This window comes from Odontesthes bonariensis, chromosome 6, assembly GCF_027942865.1.
Source record: "Odontesthes bonariensis isolate fOdoBon6 chromosome 6, fOdoBon6.hap1, whole genome shotgun sequence".
In the NCBI taxonomy this organism is placed as follows: Eukaryota; Metazoa; Chordata; class Actinopteri; order Atheriniformes; family Atherinopsidae; genus Odontesthes; species Odontesthes bonariensis.
The window spans coordinates 6,667,084-6,673,083 of record NC_134511.1 but is presented as its reverse complement, the minus strand read 5'-3'; the positions used below and the strand labels follow the sequence as shown (position 1 = coordinate 6,673,083).

The 6,000-nt window shown below is 39.9% G+C and overlaps 1 protein-coding gene across 1 annotated transcript in view; it reads left to right on the top strand.

Moving 5' to 3' along the window:
• The first annotated feature begins 227 nt into the window (after nt 1-227).
• ttc16 (tetratricopeptide repeat domain 16) overlaps nt 228-6,000 on the top strand; it is a 45,659-nt gene continuing 39,886 nt past the window's right edge. Inside the window, exon 1 of the mRNA XM_075468909.1 lies at nt 228-311. The gene's annotated coding sequence lies outside the window, so the exon portion shown is untranslated. The remainder of the gene's footprint in view (nt 312-6,000) is intronic.

Below are 6,000 nucleotides of genomic sequence, written 5' to 3'. Positions count from 1 at the left end.
TCTGCTTCCACTCTGCTGCTCCTGCTGGCCGGGGAGGAGGAGGAGGAGGAGGAAGAGGGATGCAGGGAGAGCACACCTTACCTCCCTCCCTTCTTCACTTTCTTTCTTTCTTCCTCCCTCTCTCTGTCTCTCCCTCTTCACTCCACAGCGACAGCAGCACTCACCAACACACCAAAAACACACCACTGCTGTCACTGGCAGGGAGAAACACACACTTTACACGTCCCACGCGCACACACACAAACACATGCACGCACGCTGAGCGGCATCCTCAACACAGACTGAGACGCCCTTGGACTGCTGCAGGCGAGGTGAGTGGGTAAATATTTGTAAGCTTACTGGGTGGATGTTACATTACAGTTTGTGTGAGTTGTGTAATTTCTCGTCCAGTGTGTGAGTGTGCAAATTGGCTTTTTTTGTACATGTGCTGTTGTGGTTTGCCTCTGCTCTGTGTGTGTGTGTGTGTGTGTGTGTGTGTGTGTGTGTGTGTGTTTACGAGGCACACCAGAGCCAATGAGACTTGTGTTTTGCACCAGACCAAAACAAATCCACAAAATAATGCTGACTCTCTCTCAGAGGAGTGTGTGTTTTTGTGCAGGCATGCATGCATGTGTATTCCTGGAGAGGCCCGAGTCTGTCTGGAAACTTGTCAGCTGTTGGGAGATATGTGTGTGTGTGTGTGTGTGTGTGCGTGTGTGTGTGTGTGTGTGTGTGTGTGTGTGTGTGTGTGTGTAAACTGGTGAGGTAGAGGCTCACATTCGTGCCAGCACAACTTGTCAAACTGTAGATTTCTAGTTTTTTTGTGGCTCCAAACTGCTGCAGAGAGTTGCAAGGATAAAATCTCCACACATCTTTCTCTGTTGAGTTTCAGCTCCAAGACGCACCAAACGCAGTCTTAACAGTGTGGAAATGTGACATCTTATTAAGTTGTTAGCTGTTGCTAAGAGTAGGCACACTTTGGATCATTACTAAACATAATGAGTCTGTGGTAGCTGCTCAGGTATCCAACTCCAGCAGTCTTTAAACTCTGCGTTGGGTAGAATATGATGGAAGGCTTGCTTGTGTTTTATTTTTTATTCTGCATTTTATTATAAGCAAAAGAACAGAATATATACAGGTCAGAAACGTAGCTGACTCGTTGCACTGGAAAAAAATCAAAGTCTTACCAAATATATTTGTCTCATTTCTAGTCAAAATATCTCATTACACTTAATATAAGACACAACTGCCTAACAAGTATTGTTAAGTATTGTCTTATATGGGCAGATATGGCTGAAATTTCAGCCAGATATAGGGACTTGTTTGAAGACAATACATCTGGAATATCTTGTTAAATGAAAAAGTCTTGAAAACAAATTGTTTTGAGTCGGATTTCATATGAAACAAGCTTTTTTTTTACATTTGAAGAGGTTTTTAAGCTAATTTCAAGATCACTTTTATCTCAAAAGTCCTAAATATCACATCTTATTTCAAGAAATCTGGACAAGCCGATTTTCACTAGTTCCATTGGCAGATTTTTTGCTTATTTCAAGCAAAAACGTCTTGTATTTGCTGTTTTTTTACTTATTTTTGGAGGGGCATTTTTTCCGGTGTGCAGGTAGCTCAATTACAGCAAACAAAATAATAACAATGTTACGAAGAGCTTTACAAGAAGAGATAAGATCAGTTAGATTAGATGGTTGTTTGCAAGAAAAGAAGACTAAAATGTATGATGAATCTATCAGATCCCGCCAAAGGCTTTCTCAAAAAGGAGAGTATTAAGGAAGGAGTTAGCTTGTGGGTAAAGAGTTCCATGAGATAGAGTTACAACGGAAAAGGCCGGATTTCGCTTTATCTCAAAGTGTGATCTGGTAATAGTCGCAGGGCACTATCTGCACATCTCAGAGGTTGAGAGCGAACATACCAGGTCAGTGAATCTGAGACGTGTTTGGGAAGAAGGCTGTTTTAAGGTTTCGAAGTGTGTCGCATGAACGAGTCCAGCTGCAGAGTTTTAAACCAACTAGAGACGACGGAGGAAACAGCTCGCGCTGATGCTTAAGTAGAGTGAATTACGGGAGCCGAGGTGAGAACAGACAAAGGAAAGTTAGAAAGTTTGAAAGTTAGCAGCTGAAAGAAATTACCCGATTTCCTGAAAAGACTGAAGATGTTTGACTTGAGAACGAAAAGCTTCTCATGGATTTCCGCTCCCTGTGTAATATTATTTGGAAGACCAAACACAACGACCTCTGACCTTATGATCGCTGAATTTAAAGAACATTTTCAGCCACGTGAGATTAGCAAAGCTGCTGGGAAATCTGTGGATTTTATCAGCACGTACAGCTGAGTTTCAGCAGGGTAAGAATGGTACATTCGAGTACTAAATGAGAGATAGAGAACAGAAGGGGGCCAAAGACTGAGCCCTGTGATATGCCAGAAGTTATTATTAGAGAGGGAAAAGCACAGGACAGGAGCTGAATCCTTCATTCCAACCGATCTCTTCAGGTCTCCATGGAAACGTATGTGCTTGGTATTTTCAGCGTTAATCTAACTGTGGTTGTTTTGTATGAAAAAAAGGTACGGTAAAAAAGGTAAGGTAAAAAAGTGCGATAACTACCCATAGTGCTCGTCTTCTGTTTCTATCCCAAATACTTGTGAGGACATCGGTCAGTATGCAGTGTGTGAAACAGTAAAAGTGTCTGTTTTTATCCTGAATACTTGTGAGGACATCGGTCAGTCTGCAGTGTGTGTGAATCAGTAAAAGTTTCTGTTTTTATCCTGAATACTTGTGAGTCTGCAGTGTGTGTTTTTGTTTGCAGCGGCAGCATCGTCCGTTATCAGCCTTCCTCTTTGTGAGGGTTGCTGATTCAGACAACAACTTGGCCTGGTTGTGGTCCTGGGAAATCCAGTTCTGAAGAGTGAGTCAATAAATAGGTCAGAGTTCAAGTGTGAGCAATTTAACTGAGCCTCTGTTTGCCCCAGGGGGGCAACTAAACTCCTCTGACCTCTCCTCAGCTTCTCAGAGAGCCTGGCTTACTCATCCTCTGAATCCTTCCTCTGTCTCTTATCCATCACAGCTGGATCTTCTGTCATGAACAAGGGGCTGAGGAGAGCCCCGACCCCCTTTTCCAGTCTGCACTGCTGAGAGTTTGGCTCGATAGCAAAAAAAAAAAATCAGAGGCAAGAAGACTCTCACAACCGCTGCAATCTCCTCTGAAAGTCAATATGGGCTTTGCGGCTTTGGAAGACACACACTGACACACTGGGAGTCATCTAATCCCTGTTGTGTCACACTGTTTTCCAGTATTAAGATATTTCAAGTATGCAGCGGCTAACCCTAACCGACTGCAAGCCTCCATTCGGGACTGATTTTCTGAGTTTAAAGCTTTTTTCTGGAACATTGCCTCTCATACAGAAAACACCTGTTGAGCTGTGACCTCTCTTGATGCACCTGTTGTGTTGAGTCTTTGATATTCAAATCTGTCTCTCCTGTGCACACCACTTTGCTCCGGATGGTCGGTCCAGCACCTTCTGTGAACTTGAAAAAATCAAAGTATCACCAAGTATATTTGTCTCATTTCTAGTTAAAATATCTCATTACACTTAATATAAGACACAACTGCCTAACAAGTACTATTTCAGCCAGATATAGGGACTTGTTTGAAGACAATACATCTGGAATATCTTGAAAACAAATTGTTTTGAGTCGGATTTCACATGAAACAAGCTTTTTTTTTTACATTTGAAGAGGTTTTTAAGCTAATTTCAAGATCACTTTTATCTCAAAAGTCCCAAATATCACATCTTATTTCAAGAAATCTTGACAAGCCAATTTTCACTAGTTCCATTGGCAGATTCTTTTGCTTATTTCACGCAAAAACGTCTCATATTTGTTGTTTTTCTTACTTATTTTTGGAGGGGCATTTTTTCCAGTGTGGCAGCTTGCTGTTAGTCAGTGTTGGGATGAGCAGCTCTTTCAACACAGTCCGTTTCCTGATGACTGGTTGGAATTTTGTTTAGTCTTTTGTCTCATGGGAACATAGTGTTGATATCTATTTATCTGCTTTTTTTCAAAGCAATAAAATGGAAGTTCTTAGCAGTGAATATATATAAGAAGTTTCTTTGGGAGTGCCATGTAGTGGAGGTATTAGTGGTACTAGCGCCAGAGGTGGGTAGAGCAGCCAAAAATTGTACTCAAGTAAAAGTACTGTTACTTCAGAATAATATGACTCAAGTAAAAGTAAAAAGTAGTCATCCAAATAATTACTTGAGTAAGAGTAAAAAAGTGCTCGGTGAAAAAACTACTCAAGTACTGAGTAACTGTTGAGTAACGTCTGATTTATTTGTTAACACAAGCATTCAATCAGACAGACAAAAATACTAAATAATCATCTTTAGGCAAATTAGAGTTCATCCAATTGATAAAATAAATTAAAATGAATTAATTAATTACAAAATAGCTTAAATTAAAATAATCCAGGTAAATTCAAGAACTTCAATAAAAAAATAAAAGAGACTTGGGAAATGTTTAAAACATATGTAACCCATATGTAACCTAAAAAACAAACATTCACCTATCCATGGGGAAAAAACGAGTTTAGGAAACTTAGCGCTACATGTTTCCTCAAGTTAGATGTTGAGTGTCTGCTGAAATGTGCGTTTGTTTTGGTTGACACAGAAGACACATAATGTAGCTGCTGTTTCTCACTCTTTGTAAGGTAAACATGCTTTCAGTATGAGGCCTCGTCTGCGTCTTCATTTCCCACCGTTGGTTCTGACATTTTTCATCTGTTTCTTTGTTTGTTTGCTACGACTGCTAATGCTAAAGCTAACCCGTCCCGCCGCTGAGATTGAGTATGGTCACGTGACCAGACTGCACGGCTGCGTCTGATTGGTGGAACACAGTCAGGTGGTACAGCCTTTGGCGGAAGTCTCTCTCTCTGTCAGAATAAAACATTAAAATGAGGCGTACGCGGGGGGATAAAAATAATGAGGCGTAGAATACCAAAGAGGTAAGAAGAAAAGTAACCAGCTCATTGTAGCCTAATGTAGCGGAGTAAGAGGACAGTTTCTGCTGCACACATCTACTCAAGTAAAAGTAAAAAGTATAGAGATTTAAAACTACTCCTAGAAGTATAATTTTTTCAAAAACTTACTCAAGTAAATGTAACTCGTTACTACCCACCTCTGATTAACGCATAGTGTCCGGGCTGAAAGAGCAGGCACAGCTTACCTTTAGTTTACAGAAAACACTCATTTACTGACTGTAACGTCTTAAATAGAGACTCTGAAAGTGATGGTAACAACTTATGAACAAAAAGAGGTGAGACTGATCTATTTTATCTGACTGCAGGGGAGCTGGGAGCTCACTCTCAGTGGGGCTGAAGTCCAGTCAAATATGATAAACTCATCTAAACATCTCATCAATTAGTTATAATCAGAATTTGTGGTCCACAGCAGTGTACACAACAAAGTGCGATGCAACCTGGGAGGTAGTGGTACACTGGAAAAAATCTAAATCTTACCAAGTATATTTGTCTCATTGAGTATCTCATTACACTTAATATAAGACACAACTGCCTAACAAGTACCATTTCAGCCAGATATAGGGACTTGTTTGAAGACAATACATCTGGAATATCTTGTTAAATGAAAAACTCTTGAAAACAAATTGTTTTGAGTCACATATCATATGAAACAAGCTTTTTTTTTCATTCAAGAGGTTTTTAAGCTAATTTCAAGATCACTTTTAACTCAAAAGTCCTAAATATCACATCTTATTTCAAGAAATCTTGACAAGCCGATTTTCACTAGTTCCATTGGCAGATTTTTTGCTTATTTCAAGCAAAAATATTTGTTTTTTTTAAACTTATTTTTGGAGGGACATTTTTTCCAGTGTAGTTACTGGATTTAACTCTGTGAGTATAAACGTGCTACAACTAAGAATAAGAAAGGTTATAACTGGCTCGTTTGAGCAGCTGTACCTGCGTTTATCATTTCAAACAGGCCACTTTTTGAGTAATA